This window comes from Anopheles cruzii, chromosome 2, assembly GCF_943734635.1.
Source record: "Anopheles cruzii chromosome 2, idAnoCruzAS_RS32_06, whole genome shotgun sequence".
In the NCBI taxonomy this organism is placed as follows: Eukaryota; Metazoa; Arthropoda; class Insecta; order Diptera; family Culicidae; genus Anopheles; species Anopheles cruzii.
Window position 1 is genome coordinate 45,239,828 of NC_069144.1, and position 12,173 is coordinate 45,252,000.

At 50.2% G+C, this 12,173-nt stretch overlaps 2 protein-coding genes across 3 annotated transcripts in view; one reads left to right on the top strand and one right to left on the bottom strand.

Moving 5' to 3' along the window:
• The window catches only part of LOC128268202 (uncharacterized), a 12,473-nt gene extending 7,982 nt beyond the window's left edge, over window positions 1-4,491 (bottom strand). For both annotated transcript variants that reach the window (XM_053005237.1, XM_053005236.1), the window contains exons 1-2: window positions 4,416-4,491; window positions 3,839-4,056 (exon numbers count right to left, since the gene is read on the bottom strand). The gene's annotated coding sequence lies outside the window, so the exon portion shown is untranslated. The remainder of the gene's footprint in view (window positions 1-3,838; window positions 4,057-4,415) is intronic.
• A 6,015-nt stretch (window positions 4,492-10,506) lies between these two features.
• The window catches only part of LOC128268203 (protein windpipe), a 30,472-nt gene continuing 28,805 nt past the window's right edge, over window positions 10,507-12,173 (top strand). Inside the window, exon 1 of the mRNA XM_053005238.1 lies at window positions 10,507-10,605. The gene's annotated coding sequence lies outside the window, so the exon portion shown is untranslated. The remainder of the gene's footprint in view (window positions 10,606-12,173) is intronic.

Sequence of the window (12,173 nt, forward strand, 5' to 3'; positions counted from 1 at the left end):
AAACAGCGACATCTTGAAAATTAGACGACGCTGCTAGATGAAGACGAGTAAGAAGTGCCCGGATAATCGAGCGGGAAAAAAATCTGTGATTGGGACGATATCGACCCACGGCTTTCTGTGACGCACGCTAAACTGGTAAGGCGCACAAAGGGCTTAGAGAGAGGGACAGGGGCAGGGTAACTTTTGCAAATAAAAGGTGCCTGGGCCTGTGCCCGCACGAAAGCAAAAAAAAAAAAAAAAAAAAAAAAAAAAAAAAAAAAAAAAAAAAAAAATCGGTGCAACTCACTTCATGCTGCGCTTTCCCGATCGCATCGCGCAGAATTCGATGCACGTCCTGCGATAAATGGTTTTCGCGAGGTGGTGGGTGGTGGACAGTTATCGATCATCTCTTACAGTCGCACTTCAAGCACTCGGTCGTTCAAGCGCGTCCATGGTTCTTATCACTCCTTGCTGCGTCATGCGAATGGTTTTCGAGTAAAACCATGCCACCGTCACCGGTCGAAAACCACGAGTTACCATGGGCTAAGCGACCAACAAAGGCCACTCGAAAAAAATGGTTCCGCATCAAGATGGTTCCCTATCGAGTAGCAGGATCAACAAAGAAGTGCGCACAAAGGAAAGCATCCTCTCCTCGGGGTGGCTGATACGTGTGCTAAATCTTCGATAAGTAAGTTCGAGAAGCTTCGAATCCAAGTGCGACCATTATCAGTTCGCGGAGCGATTGCTAATTGCGTGGGGCGTAGAATGGGGCGACAACCAGTCCTCTAAATTAGCAAACATTTGGAAGCAATCATAGAGTAACCCGTTTGTTCCATTTCCCTCTTTTGGTGTGGTTCATCAAACGAAAACCGGCTGCACCGGGGGGCGATCACAATCGGATCCCTTGACGGCATTCTTGGAACCGGCGAAAACAGCTGCCACTGCAGTCTGCTCCAGACACAACACATCAAGTTCTGCCAAGTCGCAAAATGGTCTCCGGTAATGTGAAACGGGTAAATGAACGATAAACCCGGCGTCGGACGAGAAGCGTGTGCGCTGCACAGGAAGTCGAGAGGCTGATCCCCGCCGATCTGATCCCATCAGATGGTGCGCCGATGTCAGAGAAAGTTTGATTTATATCACCGCGTACAGCGCACCGGGCTGCTGGTTGTGGCCATCTTGGAAGCCTTCGTCGTCCCGGCGTAACGGCGCCCCCGGTACGGCGCCAATGGTTTTTCTCGACTCGACCGCATCGATCATTAAAAACGAGGAAGAAAAATGGCGCATTCGGTGAAGACATTCTGCGACGGCGATCTTCGCCAGCGGCGCGCGATCGTACCTGGTTCACCTTGAAACCGTGCGCGCGCGGCGCGCGTGAAGTCATCGCAGGTGACAAATATTGGCTCTTCATATGGGACAGAAGGCCAGCTTCCTTCCAGAGTGACACTAAGCTCTAGCTCGCTCTGTCTCTCTGTCTTGCGTTGCCTGCGCTGCCCGTGATCGAATCATCCTGGTCCGTGTCGAGCCGGGCTGGTGGGCGAGCGAATGACTTGGAACAAAAAACTTGCCTTGTAAGATCAACCTGCGCGCCGCAAGATGGCAGATGATGAATCTTTGCTTTTTGTAGCTACTTGAGATCAATTCATTCCACCAGAGACCCAATTACCGTTAGCCCAATGGGAAACGGGATTGCAGGAGAGGATGAAAGGGAGCAACGGCGAGACAGTTTTCTCGGACGGCCAGAGAATGGGCGTCAAGAGACTCCTCCGTCACCGACTGGCGCTCAAGTACTTTCCAATTGAAACGTACATTACGCTGCGCCGTCGCCTGGGATCAGGAAAATGTGATCTGCTGTCTCGATGCGATCGCGGCGTCAGAATCTCATCACCCCGGGTCGTTGGGCCGGGTAATGTTGAACATTATTATTCTGTTCTGTGTTTCCTGCTTACTCGAGTGCCGGCTTCAAACTTCAAACACGAAGCAAAAACATCAACCGATAACCATCATCGCAAACAACGGGTTCGTCAAGCATCTCCGCCGGCACTTGTGATCGATCCCCGCCCGGGACGGGTTTAATTATGGTTTCACTTGAACGCGAGGATTTATGTTTGGCATGTTTTCGATCGCCAACGCGTTACGCTCGCCCTAGGTCCTTGGCGATGCAATTTCCGAGATGCGCTCGGTGGTGGTTTATGGGTTTTTTCCCACCATTTCTGACTCGAAAGCGATCCCGTGTCAATGGATCGATCGTCAATGGGTCGGAAAGGGCAGGTAATGTTTGCAAATGACGATCGACGATCGTGGAATCCTTGATCTCCTGCAGTCTTTTTGATGCGTCGTCTTCGGTAAGGGTTCTTTGTGGCCGGGCCAAATGACTCACGCTGCGTACGATCCGTTTTTAGGAAAACGCTTGCAGGATCATAAAATGAGGTCAGCGGCCGATGTCGGATGTTTCCCTATGGCGTACCTTCGTTCCCTACGGGCACTCCGGTCGCCGGACAGGTTGCCCGTCCCACCCATTGTCACACGGTTCTGCTGTAAGTACCTGCGTGTGCAAGACATGGGTCTGGACGAGATAGAAGGCGAAACTCGGCAAAATCTTCCCAACAGCATAAAGAAGAAAGGCCGCCCTTCGGTCCGTTTCTGCTTCTTACCATCCCCCGAGGGCGTGTGGCGAACCATGAACCAGAAGAGGTTGAGTGGAAAATTTTCACCGTCCAGCGCGCATCCCGAAAACGAAAAGGTCCAAGATCCCTTTCGACGGCCCACACGGCCCATGCTCGGGGATGGTGATGTGAAGCTGCTGCAATGCGACTCCGCGGTCTGGCCACTTACCCACACACCGGCGCAGCATAAGCATAAGCGTGCATAAGACGGCACGGGGAACGAGTGTGTTGGTGAGATCGTGGAAGATGATGGAAGAGACGATCCACCACCCGTCTTGCGACCTACACCTTGGCTGAAAAAGTGCCGACTTAGCGAAAAAAAAGAACCGGAACCTATGGCCAACGAGGGAGAGAGAGAGAGCGATGGCGGTACAGCATAAAACTACGCACCAACCAACATGGCGGCGGCGAACTGCAATGAGGTGGTGCATCTGCAGCTGCGCCGACGATGCGAGGATCGCATTTTTTTCTGGGAGTTTCCGCTCCGATGACTGTTTCGCTGTTTCAAATTGTCGCGGATTCCCAGAACCGGACACGGGTCGGTTGAATCGCTTCCTACGCTCCTTCGGTTCCATAGATTTCGGGTGTTTTCCAATCGCTGCCCGTTCAATTCGTGGATTCCGTGAGCGTGCGGAATCCCTGATAAGAGTGCGGAGTGTTGGGCCGTGGGCACAAAAACATGTTGACAGAGTGTCCGCGGAGCGGAGTATCAGCATTATGGAAGGTTTTTTTCAAGGCGCTTTCTATCAGCAGAGCCACTTTATGGCCCGCGCGTACTGGATACTTCTGGTTTAGGACCCACAGCCCCATCGGGAGGGACCCCATGTTTTTTTACACCGAAATAACATTTTCCGGGGCCACATGTTATCGGCGGCTAACGGAAACATGGGGAGCGGGTGATCGCGATGCGTAAAAACGCGATATTGAGAAGCCTCCATCATCATCATTCGGCTGGATGATGATGGAGTTGGCGGTGGCCGTGTGTGCGTTTGCGGTGAATGGTTCGCGCGGAACACACACCTATGCACTACCTGTGCCAGTTACCTGGCCGACCCGCCCTGCCCTGTCCCTGCCCAGCCCCTGACCAGCCAGCGTGCGCGTGATCGCGGTGTGCGCTCGCGCACACCTGTGTGCGTCCGTCGTGTGGCGGTATTCGTGTCCGCTGATGACATATTGGGTCACTGTTTACTCACCTTCAATGGGCCAGAAGTGCAACTCCTTCTTCGCTGATGGATTGGTCTTTTTCGGATGGGCCTAGCCCCACTTTAAACACCCGAAAACACACGCACACACCTTTTCAGGCGGGACACTCCGGAAATTACTCGATCACCTATCTCGGCTTATCAGTTGACGGAAGATAGCGCGTTTTCCTTTTTCCGCGTTTCACACTTTGTCAAACTCACGAACTCGGCTGGATGGATGAAGAAAATAATCAATGAAATCGTCGGGGAAAAGAACCACGGACACGCACACGCGAGCGAGAGGCAGCGATGGCTGCGCGGGATGCTCAACGTAGCTCCGACTCGCTCGATCTTGCACTCTGCCACCGTGTGTAGGCAGATAATAATTACGGGCGGTAATCACAGTGAAAAACACCAAGCACCAAAGGTTCAACCGTGAATCTGAGTGCAAACCGTTCTTTTCTGCGATCAACACGCAATTCTGGACACGTCCGTATACGAAAAATTTGATGACGATTAAAACGATCACGATCACACGATCACATCCGGCAAAACAGTGAAAATCGATCATACATTTGACTGTACTTACGTATTTACTGTATTCGTACGTCGAAAGAGTAAGTAAGAGCCCGCACAACGCAACGAAACAATCCGCTTGAATTTTGTTGTTTGAAATAACTAGAAATTTGAAATAACCCTTTAGTTTCTGACCAACATTTTTGCGTTCCCGGGCTCTTTCTGGGAGGCCACACGGTGCATAACAGCAGATATAACAGCCTCATATAACAAATTTTGACAGTACAGCGACCAGGCGTCAAAAGCGTTGTGGCTCAGCAGACCCTATAACACGGGCGCACTTTAGCAGACCCTATAACAACACTTTATACAGGGCGCAACCCACAGCGTTATACAGGGCGCCTACCAGATTTGACACTATGTTACGTGTTACGTGTTATAGTTATGCACCGTGTGGCACCGCAGTAACATATAACATAACATAACAAAATTTGACATAACATCGATCAGTTTGTGTCAAATCCGTTATGCTTCGTGTGGCAGGTCTGAAATATAACATCGTGGTGACCGAAATGTCGAACGTGTTTACATTCATGTTTTTGGCCCGAGAAAATAGAAATCGAAGAGGTAAGTTGATTTCTGAATAATTTTTTCTGTGTTTTTAGATATTGTTGCTGTACCAGCAAGATGGGATTGAACAAAGTGACAAAAGGCCAATTGTCCGGCACCATAAACTCCGGTCCGGTGATAAACTTATAGTTAAAATTCAAAATAACATCACAAATAAGAATATTTGTTTTTTAAAAAACCTCTGTTTTCGTCTGTTAGAAAACAAACGCTCGTTATTACGTGTTATATTATGTTTTACAGGGTCCGCTGAGCCACAAAGCTTTTGACAACTGCTTACCGATTAAGTGTCAAATTGTTACACGTTATGTTACAAGTTATGCATCGTGTGGCTTCCCAGTTTAGCTTTTTTTTCTCTCTGTTTTTCGCTATTCTCTCTTGTTCTTGTTGTCGCTCTCTCTAGGGGCCACACGGTCCGTAACAATAACGTAACATAACAAAATTTGACAAAACAAAACACTTAATCGATAAGCATGTGTCAAAAGCTTTGTGGCTCAGCGGACCCTCTAAAACATAACACGTAACAACGAGCGTTTGTTTACAAACGTAAGGATAATGTAAATTCTTATTTGTGAAGTTTTTTTTAAATTTTAACTATAAATTGTTATTATATTGACACAAGCTGATCGATTAAGTGTCAAATTTTGTTATGCTACGTTATTGTTACGCCCCGTGTAGCGCCCCAGTTTGGATTTTCGACTCGCGACGCGAGTTGGGGCGAATAGTCAATCGCGCTCTCTGGAAAGATGGAAAAGCTCCAGAGCTTGGCGGCGAAACATTTCGCGCACAGTGAAATGTTTCACCGCACGTTGGAAAATTAGCAAACCAAGTAAAATCAAACGAAGCGAAACGTTTCCGATCATAGAAAACGTTACAAACAATTCAAATTGGCTCACGGACTGAAATCGGACGTAAAACATCATTTAATGTCGCGATTCGTTACTTGCTTCGGTATCGTTAGTGTCACCGAATAAATGCATATCAACGAGGCAGACCAGCACCGACCGGGCGGGCGGCCCGCTTGGTTAGCGGGGTCTTGTGCCGTTTCGCCAAGAACCCGCTTCGAATCGTGATTACCATTTTTGGGCCCACACTTTTCTGCGAGCATTCTCGCAAACGTCGTCGGGAACCTATTGCCAAAGCGCGGACCGGGGACCGGACGGATTGTATTCATCGCGACAGAACGCGATCGAAAACACCACGGTCCTTTTATGGGCGGACCGGATTGCCCCTGGGGACTGATTTTGGGCGCGGCGCGGTATGAACACGAAAGATGCGTCCTTGTTTTTGTTGGCCACCACGATGAGCAAAACCAGGCGGAAGAACTTTCCGTGAATGTTGCGAAGCTTCGGTGCTCCTGCTGTCAAAGAACTGGATCAAGGGACAAATCAGGGGCCCCAATTGAGCGGCATGCAAATCGGCTTGCCGCGCCGTCATATGGTCTCTCACGTGGATGGGCTGCGGATTCACGCTGCACGCGGCAGATGCACCGCGAGCGACCCTGATAGCGCTTTCGATTTATGCAATTTGAAATCACATTTTAACCTTGGCCTGGCGCGTCGCACCGTAGGGCGGAAGCGCAGTAAATGCGATTAGCTTCGATTACGGATCACAGGGATGCACTGGAATCCTGCAAAGTTTAACGGATGTTAAGCCTCGACATCATAGTCTTTTATTACAGTAATCAGCGATGAAGGAGTTTGTTTAGTCCACGATAAAGCCAGACGATTGCGTGTCCTTCCACGCTTAGTACGCAATCGATTGTTCAACAGGCCCACAGGAGGGCCGCTGGTTTTCGACTTCGAATGCAGCAAATCAATAGAATCGTGTGGTGCCAGCACCCGAACCGGTTCCGCCGCCGATGCACTTGGCGGGGTCTGGTCTGCCGCGCGTTCGGTCCTCTCAGAAATCTGATACACGGAATTCGATTATGAACGTTGTACCAACAGCGGTCGCCGCCATGCAGACTGCCGCAACTCCTTCGCCGCCGAATCGCAGTGGCAACGGAAGGAACACACTCCTAACCTCCAAAACGGTAGCCTTTCGGGGCGACGACGTGTGGCCTAGCCGAGCTGGTGGCGTGGAAAGACATTCAAACACACACACACACACACGTGTTCGTTTTGTTCGAGCCCGATTGGCCCCGGGGTTGGGTGGAATGTTCATGCGCTAATTGCATTTAAGAATCCCGGACCGCAAGGCTCAAGGTCTCGGGCCTCGCACGGTTGGACGCCACGGTCGACCTGCGCGCGAGACGCGGTGAGCGAGAATTGGGTTATGATTAAAAATAAATCACCTCCCTGGGCCGGTCGGTGGCCCCAAATGGATTTCCGAATTTCGGAAAACTGACGACGGCAGAAGAAAAGCAATGAAGAAACGCCCGTAACAAAGACGTCAAGCGGGCGGGCGACAAATTGTGTAACACTTTCACGTTTCGGTGTGCAATTTAAATATTGCTTCGCCCGTGTTCTTGAGACGTCTTGAGCGTTCCGTTCGACCCTCCCCTCGCAGCGGCTGGGGGTGGGTGTTCCGTTCCGGAGCGGGTCGATTATTATTCACGAGCGCGCGGCCGTCCTCCTTACGTCAGCCTGCCGCGGGACCCTGAGACCGACGGAGGATGCACCGGAGGTCGCACATTCGGCCGAACTCCCAAAAATGGACCGCCGTGGCGTTTGAGTTTCCGTTCCGGCGCCATTACTAATATTTGTGCACCTTCGCTCACCTGATCGTTATGATTTTTAATGTTTTTGGGCGCGGAAGTGCGGATGTGGTGCACTTGCCGGCCGGGTGCTCAGTGGAATGTCAATCGCTCGGCGTTCGTTTGTGTTCGACGCGAAAGACTATTGACGAAACAATCCAAAGGAGGGTTAATCGATAAAAATCGATCTGAGAGACGGATAATTGGGCACGAATCGGTGGCTCTATCGGACCGTAGAGGAAGATGCTCTTCCAGACCTCAGTCTGGCGGCGAAATGGAACGATAATTATAATGATGCGTACAGCGAGAGCATTATGCTTTTGGTTGTTTTCCTTTAGCTCCATTTTGGAGACCTACCACGTGGAGTGGAAACGGTTTACTCAACCGGCGAACAAGAAGTGAATCCATTGGAAAACAGAAGATTCGGAACTTGTAAATGGTGAGTTGAGGCAGCGTTTTGAGGAACTTAGACCATTGGACCAGAACGTCACCTCAATTATGAATTCTGAAAGCGTTTTTTTTTGGGTTCTGTTTAAAGCGACGATCTCTCTGTGACCATTCCGGCAAAAGATTTATGGTTAAGATAGCCAAACGGAGTCCCGAATGGAATTCTGGAGAAAAGTGCTCCGTGGAAAAATCTTTCGTCCAGCAGGCGGCTCGAAGTCGTTTACGTACTATGTCCAGTTAGTTGAGAATATGATTTAGCATTACAATGAGGCGCTTTCTCGGGGAATTAGAAAGAGCTTTTCCTCGAAATTTCGCCCAACACTTGAGTCCGACTCCGACTCCGTTGCTTCGTGCAGTCGTAAGTCTCATTCGCCGGTTCAATGCACCACGTTTACAAATTCTATTGAAACACAACCTCCAGCGCCAACCTCAACCAACTGTGTAGTTATCGTCAACCATTTTTACAGAATGACCATCCAATTTGTCAACCATTTTTTCGTTCTGTGGAGCCGTTCTGTGCCGCCAAACCAAAGACATTAATTTTCGGTTCGAATAGTTTCCCCCGCCCGGCGAGCGATGCTTCGGAAAGGGACGGAAACGAACCAATTCTTGAAGCATCCCATCGCCATCGGCAACCCTTCAGTGTAGCCGCCAGCATCTCGCTCCCAGAAAACAGGTTGTCGGTGGTGCACCATGTTGGAACCGTTTTTTTTGTTGCCGGTGCACAAATGATATTTGTCCAGAGCGGGCGATGCACAAAAAAGCATCGGGAAACGAACAAGTGGCCGATGGCGCGCGTGGAATTAAGAGACTGAAGACCGCGATAAAAAAAAACAAATGGACAATGGGCAATAAAAACATGAGCATAAGAATGAGCGGGACGTTGAGGTGGGAAATTGATGTACGGTGTGCCCGCAGACAGCCTGGGTTGGGCGGGAGGAAAACTATGTTGATGATGTTCTCGGTCTCTTTAAAGGTCGTCTTCGGTCGGTGGCCAAAGTTTCGTGGAAAATCTCCTGGCAACCTTCCAAAAGATAAGCGTTCCCCGATGGTCGGTGTCGGTGATGATGCTATGCAAAACCTTCCTAAAGACTGAGGAACCGAGGAACATGTGTGATGTTTCCAAAAATTCGTTCGGGTTTTTGCAACACGATTTTGGCCATAGGAAGCATATTATCATAACAGAACAACGGGGGTTTCAATTAAAGCCCTGTGTGTCCTTTTCGGCAGGCCAACCAACAGTAACTAACAAAACGTGTACGTTCAATGCAACGAAAGTTTTGTTTTTATTTGCCGTTTGCGGTCGGAGTTTGCAGGACGGAACGAGCGAAGGAGCGTTCCAGGAGCCCCAACCCAAGGCAACCCCCGGTGGACTGTTATGTGCCGAACAACTTGCCCGGGTGCCCGGTGCAATGACTGCGAAAGAAGGCCAAACCAGCCAACGACATGGCCTCGGGGTTGAAATTGCGGGTGACGGCAACAACAACTACAACAGCAGCGGCACCGTCTAGCAATAGGAAAAACGGGGGCACATTTGTTGAAGAACTTCACTCCAACCATTCCGGTTGGGGTTGGTTAGGTGGCTTTTTGTCAGTTTATCTGCGGGTCTCTATCGCACGGCAGGCACCAAAGTCGGGGACCTGCAATTGCTTGTTTTATGGATTAGCTTTTCCGACCGTTATTTCCAACAACGTGGTCGGTTCCAAACCCGGCCGAACGACACATGTGCAGTTTTTCTCACGTCCAGACTAACTCCGGTTGCTCCGAAAATCAATCCCAACATGTCGTGTTCTCTTGAACTGCATTTTATGGGGAGCGCATCTTCAATCCCAAAAAAGGCAAGACCTCCTGCGACCGAAAGAAAACGAAAGCAGAGTAGCAGACCGTCAGAGAAGGTGAAACAATAAAACCCAACTAAGGAACGGACCCAGTGTCGGACTCGTGTCGGACCCTCGTCGGAGTGTGTCGGACTCGTGTCGGAGCATAGCACAGTGGGGCATTTGTATGGGCCAGGCGGACATGTTTCGTGCATAATCCAAACATGTTTTAATGCAATCGTCTGCAAATATCGAATGTCTGATCAAAAATGAATGCTTTATGAGTATATCGTACTGTTTGTGTTGAAAACCTACCACTTTCCCAATGTTCTGCAATCGAAATTGTATTTCATACATACATTTGGTGAATCAACCTTTCAAATAAATGTTCAAACATCGAAAAACATTTAGCCGTTTTTGTTTTATAACCAAATGAAAAAGTTAACCCAAATCCTCAGTTTTTAAAGTTGCTTTATGACCTCCTTTTCCCCATAGTGCGTCGGCGGCCGGAACACGATCGCACGAACACGAAAGCTTCGCCGGGGAAAACACTCAGTTTCAGTTTGCGTTTGAGACACGGTTGCGGCGGTTGCGTATCGTTGGCGCAGTCACTCTGTGTGTGGTGCGTTCGTGTTGTGGTCACTCTACTCGTGACACCCGACGCAGATTTAAGGGTAATTTAGTGGCCTGAAGTATCAGCGTTAAAGTGGCTCGAAATTGTGCAGCAAATTGAGCACACGAACAATTGGAATGCAGAAACAATTGTTGGCGCAGTGAACAAGCGATAAAGAAGCGACCCACCGGTTGTGACAGTAAACCACGTGCGCGGCGGCGGATCTGATCGTGGATCCTCTGACAGCTTAAGCGGCCGGATAATCAATCTTTCGTCCGATAATCTTGAGGCGAAAAAAACAGCGCGCGAAGCAAAATATTCATGCTGTGCGCCGTCGTCGGTTCCTCCTTGCGGTCGTTGCGCTCACCATCTTGACCTTCATCTTCATCGGTCGCGGCCGGTCGAGACGTCGAAATAAAACGGAAAAGAAATGAAATAAATCTGCGCCGCCCGATCTTGGTACGGGCGGGTTGATGTTGGCAAGGCGACGCGTGGTGTCCTTCGTCCGTCTGGCTTCCGTGCTGGTGGACATCACTTTTCTTTTCATTTTACCGTCTTGCGGACCGTGGCCTTTCGTGGTGCGCCGTGTTTATTTAAATCGATCGTTAATTTTCCCACCTTCGTCGCCGTGTCGCAATTTTCCCGCGGTAGGTTGGTTCCGTAGCCCTCATGCCTGGTATTTGATCATTTTGCGGTCGCTTTTTTTTGGTTGTTGGAAAACTCTAGGCAAGAGCACACCTTGACCACATTCCACGGGCGGGCGGGCGGACGCGCGCCCGCGAGATTAATTCGATAAACAAATCGAAGTTTCGGCGGTCGTTTTTGGCCAACTCCAGACCGGACTCCCGGACTTCTTCGCGCCTCGAGTCTGGTCTGAGCCCCGCCTCAAGTCTGTCTGGGTTTGGGTGGCGAAGAGTTGTTGTCTTTCGTGGCCAGCAAAAAAAGCGGTTAACAAACGGTGAACTTAGAGAAGCAACGAAGAGGAATCCGAGCCAAACCGAGGTCCGGAATCCGATAAACAAACACACACACGGTTTGGGCCATATTTTCCCGGCGCACCGGCGGTCGAGTTTGTCGGCGGTCGCTGCACCAGAGCGAAACCATAAACATTGCGGAGTGGAAAACCGAAAAAATGGCGAATCGAGGGAAAATGCCACCGGCGGGTAAAAATAGTGGCCACCGGCATCCGTGCCGTGCCGTGAGTGAATTAATGGGTCCGATACTCTGTCAATGTTGGTTGGTTGCTGTGTGCCTCGTTGGGGACTTGTGGTGAAAAATGGACCAGCCGGAAAATTGGGGAAAACAAATGGCGGAGAGGTCCACTGACTGTGAGCTGGGATTGTGTGCTGGGCATTTCTCAATTTCACTGCACCACATCGGAGGCAGGCGGCAGCAACATAATGTTCCGCGTGTCACATGGATCGATCGGCGGGCGGGGGGCTCAGGATTAGACCTCTCTTCTCTTCGGGTTGCGTGTGCGATGTTTGAGCAGCGCATCGTGTCGGGCGGAAGCATATGCGGCGGAAGCAGCTACCGTGACATGCCGGCGGAGACCCACAACGACAACAATGCAGAGCGACAGCAGTCCCATCAGCCAGTGACAACGCCTCACGCGGGCAAGGTGAATAT